Source organism: Pan troglodytes, chromosome 13 (assembly GCF_028858775.2).
Source record: "Pan troglodytes isolate AG18354 chromosome 13, NHGRI_mPanTro3-v2.0_pri, whole genome shotgun sequence".
Lineage (NCBI taxonomy): Eukaryota > Metazoa > Chordata > Mammalia > Primates > Hominidae > Pan > Pan troglodytes.
Window position 1 is genome coordinate 141,060,435 of NC_072411.2, and position 6,953 is coordinate 141,067,387.

The 6,953-nt window shown below is 49.1% G+C and overlaps 1 protein-coding gene across 3 annotated transcripts in view; it reads left to right on the forward strand.

Annotated features, from left to right (window-relative positions):
* Window positions 1-6,953, forward strand: part of TWIST2 (twist family bHLH transcription factor 2) — a 126,426-nt gene that overhangs the window by 30,444 nt on the left and 89,029 nt on the right. The gene's annotated exons all lie outside the window — the stretch shown is intronic.

A 6,953-nucleotide genomic window follows, 5' to 3' on the forward strand; every position in this document is an offset into this window, starting at 1 on the left:
CTCGCTGTAGGGCTCTGGCATGGTGTAGGTAGCAGCCCCTGTTGATCTTTTTCTGCAGTGAAGTTGTGCTCCTCATGTTAACCTGGAGTTTATTCCTCCAGGAGGTAACGCAGAACACAAACCTTTCTCTGAGAACAATAGCAATGCACAGATTTAATTCTGAAACACAGGCTCTAATAACTGTCTGTGACCATGGGGACAAATTGAGTGGAGAGGAGAGGAGGCTGTCCCAGCAGTGGGGGGTCCGTGCTTTCAGCTGGAAACTCAGTGTGTTCTCTCTTTATAGTCCTCCACCTTCAGGAGCTGACTTTCCTCTAATGTTTCTTTAAATGTTAATGTTGGAGCCTGCAGTAAGAACTCAGATAATTAAACATACCAATGAGGGCATGTAATTGTGCAGAAGGGCTCAAACACCCAAGGATGAAAAGTGAGACCATAGTTAAAAAAAATTCTAATTGTATAATATCATGTCGCATGTATGCTTTATACAGAGAAGAATCCAGCGAGCACAAAAGGCAAGCTGACTGAGGTTGTCTCGGCCGTCCTGGGCGGACACACAGCCTTCCTGGCTCTGTCCCCTCTGAGACTGTGAGCCCCTCCTGGTGGGGCTCTGACCTTGCCTTACCTAGACCCATGTGTCTTAGAGAGGCTTGGAGTCAGTACCTTCTTGATGAGACCAATAATCAGGGCTCTGCTGGGCTGAGTGGGGGTGGGGATAGAACATCAGAAGTGGATGACCTCTTGAAAAGGTGACAGTCCCTCCCTGTCAGCCCACGACTGTTCTGGTTTCCTCTGGTTCTCCAGTCGTGATTATTAATAGTGCCCCTTTCACTCCCAAAGCTTCTCATTCTACATGTTGGGTCATGTGGTCATCCTGTCCAGCAAATGCACACCTCTCTCCAGCCGGGACTACCTGGCCACTAGGCCATACTCGCCACTCCTTAGGGTCACTCGTGGAGTTTCCTAAAATGCCCCTTCCTTGCTCTGCCCCACTACCCACCCCCTATTCTGACATGCCCAGCTAGGAAGGCATGCGCTGCAAATCACTTGCCCAGAAACCAGGGATCTAGTGTCAAGTTAGTGGTTAGCAGGATCCCCTGGCCATCCTGCACCAGCTGGGTCAAGCACCAGCTGTTGAGTTGTGGACATGGACAGCCCTGCCAGACCTTGCCCCACACAGGCAGTACCTGTGGGAAGTTCCCTGGACCTGCAGAAGGGCATGATTGGCTGTCCTGGTGTGGTGTGGTCAGGGAGGGCTTCCTAGAGGAGGCAGCACTGACCAGCACTCAGAGGTGCAGAAAGCATTCTGCACAGAGGGAGAGGCAGAGATAGTTTATGTGGAGGATCTGCTAAGACTGCCAGCTGGGGCATGGTTCAAAACCCAGGAGGAATGAATTCCCTATGGAGAGTGCTTGCCCTGCAGGCAGAGAGGGACCTTCACGGGGCTCTGGGCTGCCAACATTGTAGGGCGTTATTTAGTGTGAGTGTTAGTGTTAGTATTAGTGTTGGTGTTAGTTTTGATATTAGTGTTAGTATTTATTTATACTCGTGCTAGCATTAGTATTAGTGTGTTAGTGTTAGTGTTAGTATTTATTGGTATTGGTGTTAGTGTTAGTATTTATTGGTATTGGTGTTACTGTTAGTATTAGTGTTCGTGTTAGTATTTGTTAGTATTAGTGTTAGTATTTATTGGTATTAGTGTTAGTATTAGTATTTATTAGTATTAGTGTTACTGTTAGTATTAGTGTTACTGTTAGTATTAGTATTAGTGTTAGTATTTATTAGTATTAGTGTTAGTATTTATTGGTATTAGTGTTAGTACTAGTATTTAGTGTTAGTGTTGGTATTTATTATTAGTGTTAGTGTCAGTATTAGTGTTAGTATTTATTCGTGTTAGCATTAGTATTAATGTTAGTGTTAGTATTTATTAGTGTTAGTGTTGGTAATATTTATTAGCGTGTTAGTGTTAGTGTTAGTATTTATTAGTATTAGTTACTATTTATTAGTGTCAGTGTTAGTGTTAGTGTTAGTATTAGCGTCGGTATTTATTAGTATTAGTGTGTGAGTATTAGTGTATCTATTAGTGTGTTAGTATTAATGTTGGTGTTAGTATTTGTTAGTATTAGTGTTAGTGTCAGTATTAGTATTAGTGTTAGTGTCAGTATTAGTATTAGTGTTAGTGTCAGTATTAGTGTTAGTATTTATTAGTGTTAGCATTAGTATTAATGTTAGTGTTAGTATTTATTAGTATTAGTGTTAGTGTTGGTGTTAATATTAGCATTAGTGTCAGTGTTAGTGTCAGTATTTATTAGTATTGGTGTTAGTGTCAGTATTAGTATTAGTGTTAGTGTGAGTATTAGTGTATCTATTAGTGTGTTAGTATTCATGTTGGTGTTAGTATTTGATAGTATTAGTGTTGGTGTTAGTATTTATTAGTATTAGCATTAGAATTTATTAGTATTAGTGTCAGTGTTAGTATTTATTAGCATTAGTTAGTGTTTATTAGCATTAGTGTTAGTATTAGTGCCAGCATTAGTTCTGGCTGGGCTGGGCTGATGTCCTGGGTCTGAGCTGTCTGCATCCCCATCTCGGCCCCTCTTGAGCGTCTCTCACATCTGCAGTCCTGCACAGCCCAAGTCCCAGCAGGAACGCTGCATCTATAAATCCCTACATAAGGAAATGTTATCCGGAGGAGCCACTTGGCCTTTAGATGGGAACGCTGGACATGACGAGGGCTTGAGGGAGGAGAAGGTGCCCCCTGCTCTGTGCCTGGGTTTCCATCCATGAGAGCCACTTGGCCTTCAGATGGGAACGCTGGACGTGACGAGGGCTTGAGGGAGGAGAAGGTGCCCCCTGCTCTGTGCCTCGTTTTCCATCCATGAGAGCCTGTGGGCATCACAGCCACTCCGTGAAGGGACTGCCTGGTTTTTCTCTTCCTGTCTCTCCCTCCATCTGTCTCTCTTCCTCTGTCTGACTGTGTCTCTCTGTGTGTCTGTCTCTGTGTCCCTGTCTGTCTGCCTGACTCTGTTTCTGTCTCTCTCTCTCTCTATCTGTGTCTCTGTGTCTCTCTTATGGTCTTGTTTAGGGGCACATGGCAAGTCAGATTTAACCCTGGGCCTCTGGCTCCCAGGTCCCTGTTCATACACCAAGCCCCACTTGCCTTCTTTTCCCTGGGGGGCTCTTTTCCCTCCTCTCCCAGCAGCAGCCCAGGTCTCCTGAGCCTGAGGGTCTGCTGTCTGCACAGTGCACTGTCCTGTGCTTCCCGAGAGCGTGGGAGTCCCTGGCCTCTTTCCAGCCCATCCAGTGCCTACCTGTGTTAACTGGACCCAAAACCTCTGAGACCATTCAATAGGGTGGTGGCTGGAAAACAGATCAGTACTTTTTTCCACTTTTAGACTGCAGCCTGGACAGAAATGCAAACGCCTTGTGTCCTGTGCTGTGCCAGGGTGCCCTGCCTTACAAAACAGACAGCTCTGGAGAAGCATGTGTAAATTTAATTTGGGGTAACATTGACTCATGTTAGGATCATTTGAGCCTCTTCACCTTGACTCCGATTGGCCTCCGAGGCAGCACCGACTCACACTCCAGCTTAGCTTGCCTTGGTGCCCTGCCTTCCAGACCAGGAGTTAATGATCTGTAAAAACACTTAAATTCATGGGGAAAACTCCTTCTTGAAAGGAGCAAATGCGTTTGTAACTTACATATTCCTTTTGTCCCATGATGAGGGAACTTCCTGGGAGCCTATCTGCTTGGAGTCCTGGGAAGTGATATCTTGATTTTAAAAGTCCTCCATGATCAAAGCTTCTTTCAACAAAGTCAAAGGATGCTTTCTGGGTTGCTCTGCTGGAAGCTGGGGCAGTCAGAGCTGAGGGGCAGATGACCGTGGTCCAGGTGTGCCCCCTGGATGGATGTGGGTCAGGGAGGCGTGGTCCAGGGTGCAGATGTCTGAGCCCTTCCTGATTTGAGGGCAGCTCTTGACATCATTCCCTCCAGTTTGGGGGTGAGATGGACATGAATGTTTCTTCTGTGATTCCTTCTCCTCCAGGTTCTGTTTTTCTGTGAATTCTTCTAGAAACCTGAGCAGGGCCTTTGCGTTTCTGAACTTCCATTTTCTGCTTTTTTATTTACTTGGGTAGTGCTCGAAGTTCCTTGGAGGACAGCCGCGGTGTTTATGTGACTCTTGTTTTATTACCAGGATTGGGCTGATGGCGGTTCCTCCTCCCAGGCAGTCACCCCTCGTGGACTGTTTATCCTCGTGGAGACATGCAGGATCCACGAACACCGTGGGAACCAGCCAGGGCCCCACAGGGCTGCAGATGGGCTCCGTTCACCACATTGCTCATTTTAAAAATTCTCTGCTGATTTAAAATCCACTCAGCTTGCTGCTGTAGCTGGTCGTCTCTGAGGAGCTGAGCTGGCTCGCTTGACATTAAACAGGAAAAATAAGGAAAGAAAAAAACAGAAAGTGAGGGGAGAAGGGACGGGAGATGCCAGAGCTGCAGAGCGAGGCGGAGATGGCCCAAGCCCAGCCTTATCACTCCCTATCCTTTAATTCCAATAGAAGGAGAAGGATGGGGATTTTGAAGACAGATCAGGGAAAACATTTAGCATTTGAGCAGAAGAATTTTCTAGAAGCCTGGCCAGGAAGGGGCTCCGAGCACACAGAGGGAGTTGAGTAAGAAGAATTCCCAGCTCCAAGGATCCTGAGAGGACCCTGGGGAAGACCATGTTGATTCCATGCCTTGCGGAGAGGGAGGCGGTTTTCAGGAATGAAAAGCTGACAGGGTTATGTTGTTGCTGGTTTCCCAGCTGTAAGATGCACATAACTGTGGCTTTTCTCTCCTTCTGCATCTGCAAGGCTTCAGTAATTCATGGCCGATCAGAGTCGCTGGGTGAAGCCGGAGTTGTGAGCCGCGCTGTGGTTTCCGTCCTTCCTTCTCCTCTGCATTAAACGTGATTGGCCTTTCCCCTGGGGTTAATCTGAATTCCCCTAGGGTTAATCCAAATTCCCCTAGGGTTAATCCGAATTCTTCCAGCCTTCCTCCCTTCGGAAATCTGTCCTCAAAGTTCAGCCCCTCCACAGAAGGCACCCCGAGTGCCTACTCAGCTGAACATCTTCTGGGAAACAATGGGGCCGGCACTTACAAGCCAGTTCTTTAAGATGGGGTCCTTGGCTGCCAGTTGTGCCTGGGCTGAAGTGCCAGTGGGCTGCCAGGTCTGCCCCAGGGATCCCAAGGCTCCTGGGCCTGGGATTGCAAGACTCTGAGTCAGGGCTTCCCACCTTCACCTGGAGAAGTGAGGTCCCAGTGAGGCCAAGACCAGGCCAAGGTCCCCAGACAGCAAGTGGCACAGGTGAGGCCGGAGGGCCGCTTCCCATGCGAGTGGCTTCATGCCATGGGCATGTTCTGAATCTGGGGCTCTTCTCCGTGTAGGGCTTCTTCCCCTCCCCTGCCTGGCCATGCCATAGAAGTACAGGTTTAAGCCCCAGAACAAGATTCTAGGCGTGGTTGCCACCCGCAGGCCACCGGACTGGGCTGGCGAGGTGAGAACGGCACCTTCACACCTGCCAGGGGGCTGGGGCAGGCAGCAGAGGCGAGGCCCATGGAACATAGCTCTATCATGGAGAAGGGCTCAGATGAAGGGTCCAGCTGCTGCTGTCCCACGGTCCAGCAGACCCAGCCCCCAGTGCTGGCAAAAGGTACCTCGCAGGCCTCCCCCAGGTCAGGAGCACAGGGAGCCTTCCGGAAGCATGGCCGGAAAGTGCCTGCTCCCTGGGGCCGGCTCACTGCTGCCAGAGGAAGATTCCAGGGCTGAGCTGCGCACACCCAGTTGACTCTTCCCAAACCCACCAGTCCACAGGTCACTCCAGCTCCCCTGAGTGGTGTGGGTAAGGGGCATAGCAGGCCAGGGGCATCAGTGGAGCATCCCCCCATGGAAGAGAACGTCCACGCGCTCGTGGAGACACGTTTCTCCTGAGAAGCCTGGAGCGGGTGGGGGTCAGCCCTGGTCCGTTAGGAGCTTCTGCACCTTCTCATGCCTCTCAGCCCTCAGTGCCCTCCCAGATTGTGCAGATGCAGGGAGGCTGCACCACTGTGAGCATGAGGTGCCCCCTCCCTCTCAGCGTCCCCATGGCCGGGTCTTCTGAGTGGAACCCTGATTCCCACCCTGCCTCGTTTGCAGGCTGGAGGGCCTGGCTCCCCTGGATGGTGGTCAGTCTTCCCTCTCTCCTCCTTCAGTGCCACACAGTACCTGGCCAAAGCCGTCATGCTGCCTGACTCAGCTTGCTTTATTTAGTCCAGGCAAAGTGGTGGAAAATGAAAAAACTGGCCTTTTGTGGCTTTACAGTGCACATTTGACCAAGGAAAGAATCAGCCCAGAAATGTACACTGATGAGTCTGCTATTTCTTGCTAGCTATCTACTGTCCTTGATGTCTACTGCGTCAGCCATAGCACACAGAACATGTCTGGTCCTAGACACTGCACCTTACCAGTGTCTTGTGGGTGTTTGGTGCCTGTGAGCAGAGCAGGAGAGATTCCAGGTGCCATTGAGAGTGATGGTACAAATTCACCATCAGGAGCCCCAAGAGTCCTGCAAGCCACATTATAAATGCTTTGGCTAGCCCTGGGGAGATGAAGGGAGTATGACTGGGAGGCTTATCAGGATCACATCTTAAAGAGAACCAATGGGTTTTATACATTTTAAAGTATATTTGTAATCTTAGTTTTAAAATCACATTACTGGTTAGGCGTGGTGGCTCACACCTGTAATCCTAGCACTTTGAGATGTTTGGGGCCTGGAGCTCACCAGCTCCAGTCTGCACCCCCAGAGAAGGCCCAGAGGCTGTACTGAGGCCTAGACAACATGGTGAAAACCTATCTCTACTAAAAATACAAAAATTATCTGGGCATGGTGGCAGATGCCTGTAATCCCAGCTACTCAGGAGACTAAGGCA